The following is a 13,901-nucleotide window of genomic DNA, read 5'->3' on the forward strand; positions in this document are numbered from 1 at the left end:
TTACCACTTTCCTACCTTTTCCAAACATATGAATATTGGGTTGGAAGGTTTTTCCAACACCTTTATTTTCTTCGTGCAAAACACTCAGCAGACCTCTCTGCAACATGTACAACACAATGAGAGTTGTTTTCTGTGCTGGCACAGTTTCTCCATGCCAGACATGGTGGAAAGGATTTTTCCAATGATGTAGACCACAAAAGACGCTAAAGACGAAATATGGAGCTCCCCGGAGCTAAGCGCCGGTCCCGGGCACATTTCGGCCGAAGCCGCCGCACTGGAGTGCACTGTGACCGGCACAATCGCCATAGCGCGAAGAAGACGCTTCCTTGCCTCCGGGAGCCGGACAGAGCGGCTGCTTCGGAAAGGTGAAGAATGAAGCTACACACCACGGGGATAGTGTGCCCAGGTTGCAAACTGATAGAAAAGAGTACCTTACCACTTTCCTACCTTTTCCAAACATATGAATATTCGGTTAGAAGGTGTTTTCAACAACTTTATTTTCTTCGTGCAAAACACTCAGCAGAGCTCTCTGCAACATGTAAAATATGATGGGAGATGTTTTCTGTGCAGGCACAGTTTCTACTTGCCAGACATAGTGGAAATGCTTTTAGTAGTGATGTAGAACACAAGAGACGCTAAAGTTGAAATACAGAGTTCCCCGGAGCTAAGCGCCGGGCCCGGGCGCATTTCGGAATTAGCCGCCGCACTGGAGTGCACTGTGACCGGCACAATCGCCTTTGCGCGAAGAAGCCGATTCTTCGCCTCCGGGAGCCGGAGAGAGCGGCTGCTTTCAAAAGGTGAAGAATGAAGCTGCACATCACTGGGATAGTGTGTGCAGCTTGCAAACTGATAAAAAACAGTACCTTACCACTCCTACCTTTTCCAAACACATGAACATTCGATTGGAAGGTGTTTTGGAAAACTTTCTTTTTCTTCGTGCAAAACACTCAGCAGAGCTCTCTGCAACATGTAAAACACCATGAGAGATGTTTTCTGTGCAGGCACAGTTTCTCATTACCAGACATAGTGGAAAAGCGTTTTGCAGTGATGTAGACCACAAAAGACGCTAAAGACGAAATATGGAGCTCGCCGGGGCTAAGCGCCGGTCCCGGGCACATTTCGGAAGAAGCCGCCGCACCGGAGTGCACTGTGACTGGCACAATCGCCTTTGCGCGAAGAAGCCGACTCTTCGCCTCCCGGAGCCGGACAGAGCGGCTGCTTCGGAAAGGTGGAAATGAAGCTGCACAACACGGGAATAGTGTGAGCAGTTTGCAAACTGATAAAAAACACTACCTTACCACTTTCCTACCTTTTCCAAACACATGAATATTTGATTGGAATGTGTTTTGGACAACTTTATTCTTCTTCTAGCAAAATATTCTGCAGAGGTCTCTAAACAAGTAAAACACGATGGGAGATGTTTTCTGTGCTGGCACAGTTTCTCCATGCCAGACATAGTGGAAAGGATCTTTGCCATGATATAGACCACAAAAGACGCTAAAGACGAAATATGGAGCTCACCGGAGCTAAACGCCGGGCCCGGGCGCATTTCGGAATTAGCCGCCGCACTGCAGTGCACTGTGACCGGCACAATCGCCTTTGAGCGAAGAAGCCGCATCTTCGTTTCCGGGAGCCAGAGAGAGCGGCTGCTTTCAAAAGGTGAAGAATGAAGCTGCACAACACTGGGATAGTGTGCGCAGCTTGCAAACTGATAAAAAACAGTTCCTTACACCTTTCCTACCTTTTCAAAACATATGAATATTGGGTTGGAAGGTGTTTTCAACAACTTTATTTTCTTCGTGCAAAATACTCAGCAGAGCTCTCTGCAACATGTAAAACATGATGGGAGATGTTTTCTGTGCAGGCACAGTTTCTACTTGCCAGACATAGTGGAAATGCTTTTAGTAGTGATGTAGAACACAAGAGACGCTAAAGTCGAAATACAGAGTTCCCCGGAGGTAAGCGCCGGGCCCGGGCACATTTCGGAAGAAGCCGCCGAACTGGAGAGCACGGTGACCGGCACAATCGCCTTTGCGCGAAGAAGCCGATTCTTCGCATCCGGGAGCCGGAGAGAGCGGCTGCTTTCAAAAGGTGAAGAATGAAGCTGCACAACACTGGGATAGTGTGCGCAGCTTGCAAACTGATAGAAAACAGTACCTAACAACTTTCCTACCTTTTCCAAACCCATGAACATTCGATTGGAAGGTGTTTTGGAGAACTCTCCTTTTCTTCTTGCATAAACTTCTGCAGAGCTCTCTGCAACATGTAAAACACCACGGGAGATGTTTTCTGAGCTGGCACAGATTCTCCTTGCCTAACATAGTGGAAAACCTATCTGTATGATGTAGACCACAAAAGTCCCGAAAGACGAAGGTACGCAGCTCCCCGGAGCTATGCCCCGATCCCGGACACATTTCGGCAGATGCCGCCGCACTGGAGTGCACGGTGACCGGCACAATCGCCTTTGCGCGAAGAAGCCGATTCTTCGCCTCCGACAGCCGGAGAGAGCGTCTGCTTTCAAAAGGTGAAGAATGAAGCTGCACAAGACTGGGATAGTGTGCGCAGCTTGCAAACTGATAAAAAACAGTACCTTACCACTCCTACCTTTTCCAAACACATGAACATTCGATTGGAAGGTGTTTTGGAAAACTTTCTTCTTCTTCGTGCAAAACACTCAGCAGAGCTATCTGTAACATGTAAAACATCATGAGAGATGTTTTCTGTGCAGGCACAGTTTCTCATTACCAGACATAGTGGAAAAGCGGTTTGCAGTGATGTAGACCACAAAAGTCCCGAAAGAAGAAGGTACGGATGTCCCCGGAGGTAAGCGCCGGTCCCGGGCACATTTCGGAAGAAGCCGCCGCACTGCAGTGCACTGTGACCGGCACAATCGCCTTTGCGTGAAGAAGCCGCTTCCTTGCCTCCGCGAACCCGACAGAGCGGCTGCTTCGAAAAGGTGGAAATGAAGGTGCACAACACGGGGATAGTGTGTGCAGCTTGCCAAATGATAGAAAACAGTACCTTACAACTTTCCTACCTTTTCCAAACACATGAATATCCTGTTGGAAGGTGTTTTGAACAACTATCTTATTCTTCGTGCAAAACACTCAGCAGAGCTCTCTTCAACATGTAAAAACCATGAGAGATGTTTTCTGTGCAGGCACAGTTTCTCATTACCAGACATAGTGGAAAAGCGTTTTGCAGTGATGTAGACCACAAAAGTCCCGAAAGAAGAAGGTACGGATGTCCCCGGAGGTAAGCGCCGGTCCCGGGCACATTTCGGAAGAAGCCGCCGCACTGCAGTGCACTGTGACCGGCACAATCGCCTTTGCGTGAAGAAGCCGCTTCCTTGCCTCCGCGAACCCGACAGAGCGGCTGCTTCGAAAAGGTGGAAATGAAGCTGCACAACACTGGGATAGTGTGCGCAGCTTGCAAACTGATAGAAAACAGTACCTTACCACTTTCCTACCTTTTCCAAACATATGAATATTGGGTTGGAAGGTTTTTCCAACACCTTTATTTTCTTCGTGCAAAACACTCAGCAGACCTCTCTGCAACATGTACAACACAATGAGAGTTGTTTTCTGTGCTGGCACAGTTTCTCCATGCCAGACATGGTGGAAATGATTTTTCCAATGATGTAGACCACAAAAGACGCTAAAGACGAAATATGGAGCTCCCCGGAGCTAAGCGCCGGTCCCGGGCACATTTCGGCCGAAGCCGCCGCACTGGAGTGCACTGTGACCGGCAGAATCGCCTTTGCGCGAAGAAGACGCTTCCTTGCCTCCGCGAACCAGACAGAGCGGCTGCTTCGGAAAGGTGAAGAATGAAGCTACACACCACGGGGATAGTGTGCCCAGGTTGCAAACTGATAAAAAACAGTACCTTACCACTTTCCTACCTTTTCCAAACATATGAATATTCGGTTAGAAGGTGTTTTCAACAACTTTATTTTCTTCGTGCAAAACACTCAGCAGAGCTCTCTGCAACATGTAAAATATGATGGGAGATGTTTTCTGTGCAGGCACAGTTTCTACTTGCCAGACATAGTGGAAATGCTTTTAGTAGTGATGTAGAACACAAGAGACGCTAAAGTCGAAATACAGAGTTCCCCGGAGGTAAGCGCCGGGCCCGGGCACATTTCGGAAGAAGCCGCCGAACTGGAGAGCACGGTGACCGGCACAATCGCCTTTGCGCGAAGAAGCCGATTCTTCGCATCCGGGAGCCGGAGAGAGCGGCTGCTTTCAAAAGGTGAAGAATGAAGCTGCACAACACTGGGATAGTGTGCGCAGCTTGCAAACTGATAGAAAACAGTACCTAACAACTTTCCTACCTTTTCCAAACCCATGAACATTCGATTGGAAGGTGTTTTGGAGAACTCTCCTTTTCTTCTTGCATAAACTTCTGCAGAGCTCTCTGCAACATGTAAAACACCACGGGAGATGTTTTCTGAGCTGGCACAGATTCTCCTTGCCTAACATAGTGGAAAACCTATCTGTATGATGTAGACCACAAAAGTCCCGAAAGACGAAGGTACGCAGCTCCCCGGAGCTATGCCCCGATCCCGGACACATTTCGGCAGATGCCGCCGCACTGGAGTGCACGGTGACCGGCACAATCGCCTTTGCGCGAAGAAGCCGATTCTTCGCCTCCGACAGCCGGAGAGAGCGTCTGCTTTCAAAAGGTGAAGAATGAAGCTGCACAAGACTGGGATAGTGTGCGCAGCTTGCAAACTGATAAAAAACAGTACCTTACCACTCCTACCTTTTCCAAACACATGAACATTCGATTGGAAGGTGTTTTGGAAAACTTTCTTCTTCTTCGTGCAAAACACTCAGCAGAGCTATCTGTAACATGTAAAACATCATGAGAGATGTTTTCTGTGCAGGCACAGTTTCTCATTACCAGACATAGTGGAAAAGTGTTTTGCAGTGATGTAGACCACAAAAGTCCCGAAAGAAGAAGGTACGGATGTCCCCGGAGGTAAGCGCCGGTCCCGGGCACATTTCGGAAGAAGCCGCCGCACTGCAGTGCACTGTGACCGGCACAATCGCCTTTGCGTGAAGAAGCCGCTTCCTTGCCTCCGCGAACCCGACAGAGCGGCTGCTTCGAAAAGGTGGAAATGAAGGTGCACAACACGGGGATAGTGTGTGCAGCTTGCCAAATGATAGAAAACAGTACCTTACAACTTTCCTACCTTTTCCAAACACATGAATATCCTGTTGGAAGGTGTTTTGAACAACTATCTTATTCTTCGTGCAAAACACTCAGCAGAGCTCTCTTCAACATGTAAAAACCATGAGAGATGTTTTCTGTGCAGGCACAGTTTCTCATTACCAGACATAGTGGAAAAGCGTTTTGCAGTGATGTAGACCACAAAAGTCCCGAAAGAAGAAGGTACGGATGTCCCCGGAGGTAAGCGCCGGTCCCGGGCACATTTCGGAAGAAGCCGCCGCACTGCAGTGCACTGTGACCGGCACAATCGCCTTTGCGTGAAGAAGCCGCTTCCTTGCCTCCGCGAACCCGACAGAGCGGCTGCTTCGAAAAGGTGGAAATGAAGCTGCACAACACTGGGATAGTGTGCGCAGCTTGCAAACTGATAGAAAACAGTACCTTACCACTTTCCTACCTTTTCCAAACATATGAATATTGGGTTGGAAGGTTTTTCCAACACCTTTATTTTCTTCGTGCAAAACACTCAGCAGACCTCTCTGCAACATGTACAACACAATGAGAGTTGTTTTCTGTGCTGGCACAGTTTCTCCATGCCAGACATGGTGGAAATGATTTTTCCAATGATGTAGACCACAAAAGACGCTAAAGACGAAATATGGAGCTCCCCGGAGCTAAGCGCCGGTCCCGGGCACATTTCGGCCGAAGCCGCCGCACTGGAGTGCACTGTGACCGGCACAATCGCATTTGCGCGAAGAAGACGCTTCCTTGCCTCCGGGAGCCGGACAGAGCGGCTGCTTCGGAAAGGTGAAGAATGAAGCTACACACCACGGGGATAGTGTACCCAGGTTGCAAACTGATAAAAAACAGTACCTTACCACTTTCCTACCTTTTCCAAACATATGAATATTCGGTTAGAAGGTGTTTTCAACAACTTTATTTTCTTCGTGCAAAACACTCAGCAGAGCTCTCTGCAACATGTAAAATATGATGGGAGATGTTTTCTGTGCAGGCACAGTTTCTACTTGCCAGACATAGTGGAAATGCTTTTAGTAGAAATGTAGAACACAAGAGACGCTAAAGTCGAAATACAGAGTTCCCCGGAGCTAAGCGCCGGGCCCGGGCGCATTTCGGAAGAAGCCGCCGCACTGGAGTGCACTGTGACCGGCACAATCGCCTTTGCGCGAAGAAGCCGATTCTTCGTCTCCGGGAGCCGGAGAGAGCGGCTGCTTTCAAAAGGTGAAGAATGAAGCTGCACAACACTGGGATAGTGTGTGCAGCTTGCCAACTGATAAAAAACAGTACCTTACCACTCCTACCTTTTCCAAACACATGAACATTCGATTGGAAGGTGTTTTGGAAAACTTTCTTTTTCTTCGTGCAAAACACTCAGCAGAGCTCTCTGTAACATGTAAAACACCATGAGAGATGTTTTCTGTGCAGGCACAGTTTCTCATTACCAGACATAGTGGAAAAGCGTTTTGCAGTGATGTAGACCACAAAAGACGCTAAAGACGAAATATGGAGCTCCCCGGAGCTAAGCGCCGGGCCCGGGCGCATTTCGGAAGAAGCCGCCGCACTGGAGTGCACTGTGACCGGCACAATCGCCTTTGCGCGAAGAAGCCGATTCTTCGCCTCCGGCAGCCGGACAGAGCGGCTGCTTTCAAAAGGTGAAGAATGAAGCTGCACAACACTGGGATAGTGTGCGCAGCTTGCAAACTGATAGAAAACACTACCTTACCCCTTTCCTACCTTTTCCAAACACATGAACATTCCATTGGAAGGTGTTTTGGAAAACTCTCTTTTCCTTCTTGCATAAACTTCTGCAGAGCCCTCTGCAACATGCAAAACACGATGGGAGATGTTTTCTGTGCTGGCACAGATTCTCCTTGACTAACATAGTGGAAAACCTTTCTGTATGATGTGGACCACAAAAGTCCCGAAAGACGAAGGTACGCAGCTCCCCGGAGCTAAGCGCCGGTCCCGGGCACATTTCGGCAGATGCCGCCGCACTGGAGTGCACTGTGACCGGCACAATCGCATTTGCGCGAAGAAGCCGATTCTTCGTCACCGGGGGCCGGAATGAGCGGCTGCTTTCAAAAGGTGAAGAATAAAGCTGCACAACACTGGGATAGTGTGCGCAGCTTGCAAACTGATAGAAAACAGTACCTTACCACTCCTACCTTTTCCAAACACATGAACATTCGACTGGAAGGTGTTTTGGAAAACTTTCTTTTTCTTCGCGCAAAACACTCATCAGAGCTCTCTGCAACATGTAAAACATCATGAGAGATGTTTTCTGTGCAGGCACAGTTTCTCATTACCAGACATAGTGGAAAAGCGTTTTGCAGTGATGTAGACCACAAAAGTCCCGAAAGAAGAAGGTACGGATGTCCCCGGAGGTAAGCGCCGGTCCCGGGCACATTTCGGAAGAAGCCGCCGCACTGCAGTGCACTGTGACCGGCACAATCGTCTTTGCGCGAAGAAGCCGCTTCCTTGCCTCCGCGAACCAGACAGAGCGGCTGCTTCGGAAAGGTGAAGAATGAAGCTGCACTGTCCGGTATATCTCGGCTGTTTGAGGGGCCTGGGAGGCCCGGAGGTGGCCCGGAGGTGGCCCGGAGGTGGCCTTGACGCAGCCCGCGTATCAAAGGACAAGAAGAGGCTTCAGTTCTTCTTTCTGGTTTTATGTTTATTAATTGTTTATCTAAAAAATGTTCTTTCAGCCTAACAAAGATCTGCTCAGCAGTCAGCCATGGGCACACTGTGCCGTCCCACGGACCGCCACGTATCTTTATACCCCTAGTTACGTATACAATATTTATCATTTTTCCCCAATACCATCTATTCTTATAACTCGGTGTACTCTTAGTAATAACCAATCCAAAATGCCACCGTGGCCAAAGAAGATGGAGGAGAGGAGGAAGAAGAAGGAGGGCAGGACACACCCCAATTCCTCCATCTTGCTCCTCTAAATCCCCCTGTACATAAATCCTAAACCCTGTTTCTTACCCTCTAATTAGCTAATCTTTCCACCCTTCACCCCGGTGAGGCCCTCTTATCTTCATAAAGGTGTCGTCTCCCGTGTAGGGTCAAAGTCCTGCCACCAGACACTTCTGGCAACATTCCAGGACTCCCGGGACCCCCAAGGGTGGTCCCGGGGGCCCTGCATCCCAGGATTCAAATCCCGGGATCCCACACTGCGCAACACTGGGATAGTGAGCGCAGCTTGCAAACTGATAGAAAACACTACCTTACCACTTTCCTACCTTTTCCAAACACATGAACATTGGATTGGAAGTTGTTTTGGAAAACTTTCTTTTTCTTCTTGCATAAACTTCTGCAGAGCTCTCTGCAACATGTAAAACACGATGGGAGATGTTTTCTGTGCTGGCACAGTTTCTCCTTGCATAACATAGTGGAAAACCTTTCTGTATGATGTAGACCACAAAAGTCCCGAAAGACCTAGGTACGCAGCTCCCCGGAGCTATACCCCGATCCCGGTCACATTTCGGAAGAAGCCGCCGCACTGGAGTGCACTGTGACCGGCACAATCGCCTTTGCGCGAAGAAGCCGATTCTTCGCCTCCGACAGCCGGAGAGAGCGGCTGCTTCGGAAAGGTGAAGAATGAAGCTGCACAACACTGGGATAGTGTGTGCAGCTTGCGAACTGATAGAAAACAGTACCATACCCCTTTCTTACCTTTTCCAAACACATGAATATCCTGTTGGAAGGTGTTTTGGACAACTTTCTTATTCTTAGTGCAAAACACTCAGCAGTGCTCTCTGCAACATGTAAAACACCACGGGAGATGTTTTCTGTGCAGGCACAGTTTCTCCATGCCAGACATAGTGGAAAATCTTTTTGCAGTGATGTAGACCACAAAAGACGCTAAAGTCGAAATAAGGAGTTCCCCGGAGCTAAGCGCCGGTCCCAGGCACATTTCGGAAGCACCTGCCGCACTGGAGTGCACTGTGACCGGCACAATCGCCTTTGAGCGAAGAAGACGCTTCCTTGCCTCCGCGAGCCGGACAGAGCGGCTGCTTTCAAAAGGTGAAGAATGAAGCTGCACAACACTGGGATAGTGTGCGCAGCATGCAAACTGATAGAAAACAGTACCTTACCACTCTCCTACCTTTTCCAAACACATGAACATTCGATTGGAAGGTGTTTTGGAAAACTTTCTTTTTCTTCTTGCATAAACTTCTGCAGAGCTCTCTGCAACATGTAAATCACGTAGGGAGATGTTTTCTGTGCTGGCACAGTTTCTCCTTGCCTAACATAGTGGAAAACCTTTCAGTATGATGTAGACCACAAAAGTCCCGAAAGACCTAGGTACGCAGCTCCCCGGAGCTATGGCCCGATCCCGGGCACATTTCGGCAGATGCCGCCGCACTGGAGTGCACTGTGACCGGCACAATTGCGCGAAGAAGGCGATTCTTCGACTCCGGCAGCCGGAGAGACCAGTAGCTTCGGAAAGGTGAGAATGAAGCTGCACAAGACTGGGATAGTGTGCGCAGCTTGCAAACTGATAGAAAACAGTACCTTACAACTTTCCTGCCTTTTCCAAACACATGAATATCCTGTTGGAAGGTGTTTTGGACAACTTTCTTATTCTTGGTTCAAAACACTCAGCAGACCTCTCTGCAACATGTAAAACACCACGGGAGATGTTTTCTGTGCAGGCACAGTTTCTCCTTGCCAGACATAGTGGAAAATCTTTTTGCAGTGATGTAGACCACAAAAGTCCCGAAAGAAGAAGGTACGGATGTCCCCGGAGGTAAGCGCCGGTCCCGGGCACATTTCGGAAGAAGCCGCCGCACTGGAGTGCACTGTGACCGGCACAATCGCCTTTGCGCAAAGAAGCCGCCTCTTCGTCTCCGGGGGCCGGAGTGAGCGGCTGCTTCGGAAAGGTGGGAATGAAGCTGCACAACTTTGGGATAGTGTGCTCAACTTTCAAACTGATAGAAAACAGTACCTTACCACTTTCCTACCTTTTCCAAACACATGAACATTAGATTGGAAGGTGTTTTGGAAAACTTTCTTTTTCTTCGTGCAAAACACTCAGCAGACCTCTCTGCAATATGTAAAACACCACGGGAGGTATTTTCTGTGCAGGCACAGTTTCTCATTACCAGACATAGTGGAAAAGCTTTTTGCAGTGATGTAGACCACAAAAGTCCTGAAAGAAGAAGGTACGGATGTCCCCGGAGGTAAGCGCCGGTCCCGGGCACATTTCGGAAGAAGCCGCCGCACTTTAGAGCATTGGCGCCGGTACAATCCCATTTTCTAGACGAAACCTCGTCTTCGCCTCCGGAAGCCGTAGGGAGCAGTAGCTTCGGAAAGGTGAGAATGAAGCTGCACAACACTGGGATAGTGTGCGCAGCTTGCAAACTGATAGAAAACAGTACCTTACAACTCTCCTAGCTTTTCCAAACACATGAACATTCGGTTGGAAGGTGTTTTGGACATCTTTCTTTTTCTTCCTGCAAAACACTCTGCAGACTTCTCTGCAACATGTACAACACCATGGGAGATGTTTTCAGCCCTGACCCAGATTCTCCTTGCCAGACATAGTGGAAAAACTTTTTGCGAGGTTGGAGAGGACAAGAAACGCTAAAGACGAAAGTATGGAGTTTTCCGTAGCTAAGAATGCATGAAAGCAAAAGACTGCCCTCTTCAAAAATGGCAATTAGGAGGACTCGGAAAAGTACAAATCAGCCAGCCTCTTTTTTATCCCCAGGAAGTTGATGGGGCAGCTATTCCTGAAAGCCTTGCCTGGCATATGAAGGAGGACAAAGCAATGTACTCGGCGTGGATTTTCCTGTGGAATTTCATGCTGAACAACTTTTTCAACACCTCTGATGAATCAACTTGACTGGTAGATGAAGGGAATATTGTCTGCGTGGCCTTCAGGGAGGTTTTTCCATTTCTCTACATGGCTGCACACATACATACGGGAAGCAATAATGCAAAAGGGAGGGAACCAGTGTCTTTTAAGTGATGCTGAGTGAAAAGACAAGAGGCAGTGGGCACACACTGAAATACAGGAGATTGCCTATGAACATCACCAAATGATGTTTTACTGTGACGGTGACTGAACCGCGGCACAGACTGCCCAGAAAGCTTCTGAAGCCTGGATCTTAGAAGACATTAAAAGTACACCCAGATAGAATCCTGGGCAAGAGGCTCTAGGTATCCTGCTTTAACAGAGGGGTTGGGCCTGGTGAGCCCCACTGAGCCCTACCACTCTCATTCATTCTGTGTAGTGAATTCTCTTCGAGATGCATTTCAAGCACTGGCATGACAAAGTTCTGTGCAGACAGAGATCCAAATGGACATGGGATCCATGTTCCTTAAGCAGTGTTCAAGAAGAATGTAAAACTCTGGGACAAGTGTCTCTTGCCTAACTGAATCCCTTTCATGGGAAAATTCCCAGCTATAGAAAGATCTTCTGATACGCATGCTTAGGACTGACACTGGCTGAGGAAATTTCCCCCTATGTGTATCTAAGACCAGTTAGGATCATCACCCAAGACTTGTCAACATAGTCACAGAATGTCTATTGTAAAGAAGTGACAACTTCCATCAGAATGGCAAATATTGGTCCACAAAATGGATTAATGAATGGGAATTAATGACTTGGGTTAAAAAGAAAAATAAAGAGTTGGTCTTTATTTAATAATTTCGTTGCAATATTGATATGGGAAGAAAAAGACCTCAATCCTGGACTTTCTCAACTCTAAGAAAGATTTTGAAAATTTCTTTTAGAAATCTATTATTATGACGAGATTATTCAAACAATTTTAGTCGGTAAAAAAGTCCCAGATTTGTCTAGTTTTGTTTCCAGGGAAAAGGGCTGTGGTTTGTGTTTCCGGGCCTGGGGCTGGGAGTGGCCGGCTGGCGGCTTATAATCCACGCCGCACAGGATGGTTCCCAGACCCGAGTTGGAACCACTGCCAAGTCGGGCTGGTTTGATAGAGCCAAGTGGCTCCTGCAATCTGCCAGCCAGAAGATGGGCAGGTCAGTTTTCCTTCCAGGGAAAAGGGCCGTAGTTTGTGTTTGGGGGCCTGTGGCTGGGATTGGCCGGCTGGCTCCTGAAAATCCACATTACGCAGGATGGTTCCCAAATGAAAAATGGCACCAGTGCCTAGTTAAGCTGATTTGATAGTACCAAGTGGCTCCTGCAATCCGCCAGCCAGAAGATGGGCAGGTCTGTTTAACTTACAGGGAAAGGGCCATAGTTTTTCTTTGGGGGCCTGTGGTGGCAGGGGCCGTCTGGCTCCTGAAAATCCACGATACGCAGGATGGTTCCCACATGAAAGTTGGCACCAGTGCCAAGTCGGGCTGGTTTGATAGAACCACGTGGCTCCTGCAATCTGCCAGCCAGAAGCGGGGTGGGTGAGTTTTTTTTGCCAGGGTAAAGGGCCGTGGTTTGCTTTTGGGGGCCTGTGGCCTGTAATGTCCGGCTGGCTCCTTAAAATCCACACCGCGCAGGATGATTCCCTGACACAAGGGCGCACCATTGCCGAGTCGTGTTGGTTTGATAGAGCCAAGTGGCTCCTGCAATCTGCCAGCCAGAAGATGGGCAGGTCAGTTTTACTTCCAGAGAAAAGGGCCATAGATTTGTTTGGGGGCCTGTGGCTGGGAGTGGCCATCTGACTCCTGAAAATCCACGATACGCAGGATGGTTCCCAGATGAAAGGTGGCACCAGTGCCAAGTCGGGCTGGCTTGATAGTACCAAGTGGCTCCTGCATTCTGCCAGCCAGGAGTGGGGCGGGTCGGTTTTGTTTACCAGGTTAACGGGCCGTGGTTTGTGTTTGGGGACCTGTGGCTGAGAATGGCCGGCTGGCTCCTTAAAATCCAAGCCGCGCATGATGGTTCCCAGACCAAAGGGGGCACCAGTGCCGAGTTGGGCTGGTTTGATAGAGCCAAGTGTCTCCTGCAATCTGCCAGCCAGAAGATGGGCAGGTCAATTTTACTTCAAGGGAAAAGGGACATAGTTTGTGTTTGGGGGCCTGAGGCTGGGAGTGGCCGGCTGGCTCCTGAAAATCCCCAATACACAGGATGGTTCGCAGATGAAAGGTGGCACCAGTGCTGAGTCGGGTTGGTTTGATAGAGCCAAGCGGCTCCTGCAATCTGCCAGCCATAAGCGGGGTGGGTGTGTTTTGTTTGCCAGGGAAAAGGGCCGTGGTTTGTTTTCGGGGGCCTGTGGCTGGGAATGGCTGGCTGGCTCCTGAAAATCCACGATACGCAGGATGGTTCCCAGATGAATGGTGGCACCACTGCTGAGTCGGGCTGGTTTGATAGTACCGAGTGTCTACCACCATCCGCCAGCCAGAAGATGGGCAGGTCAGTTTTACTTCCAGGGAAATGGGCCGTAGTTTGTGTTTGGGGGCCTGTGGCTGGGAGTGGCCGGCTGGCTCCTGAAAATCCACGATACGCAGGATGGTTCCCAAATGAAAAATGGCACCAGTGCCAAGTCGGGCTGGTTTGATAGTACCAAGTAGCTCTTGCAATCTGACAGCCAGAAGATGGGCAGGTCTGTTTTACTTCCAGGGAAAAGGGCCGTAGTTTGTGTTTGGGGGCCTGTGGCTGGGAATGGCCGGCTGGCTCCTGAAAATCCCCAATACACAGGATGGTTCCCAGATGAAAGGTGGCACCAGTGCTGAGTCGGGCTGGTTTGATAGAGCCAAGTGGCTCCTGCAATCTGCCAGCCAGAAGATGGACA

Source organism: Zonotrichia albicollis, chromosome 27 (assembly GCF_047830755.1).
Source record: "Zonotrichia albicollis isolate bZonAlb1 chromosome 27, bZonAlb1.hap1, whole genome shotgun sequence".
Classification (NCBI taxonomy): domain Eukaryota; kingdom Metazoa; phylum Chordata; class Aves; order Passeriformes; family Passerellidae; genus Zonotrichia; species Zonotrichia albicollis.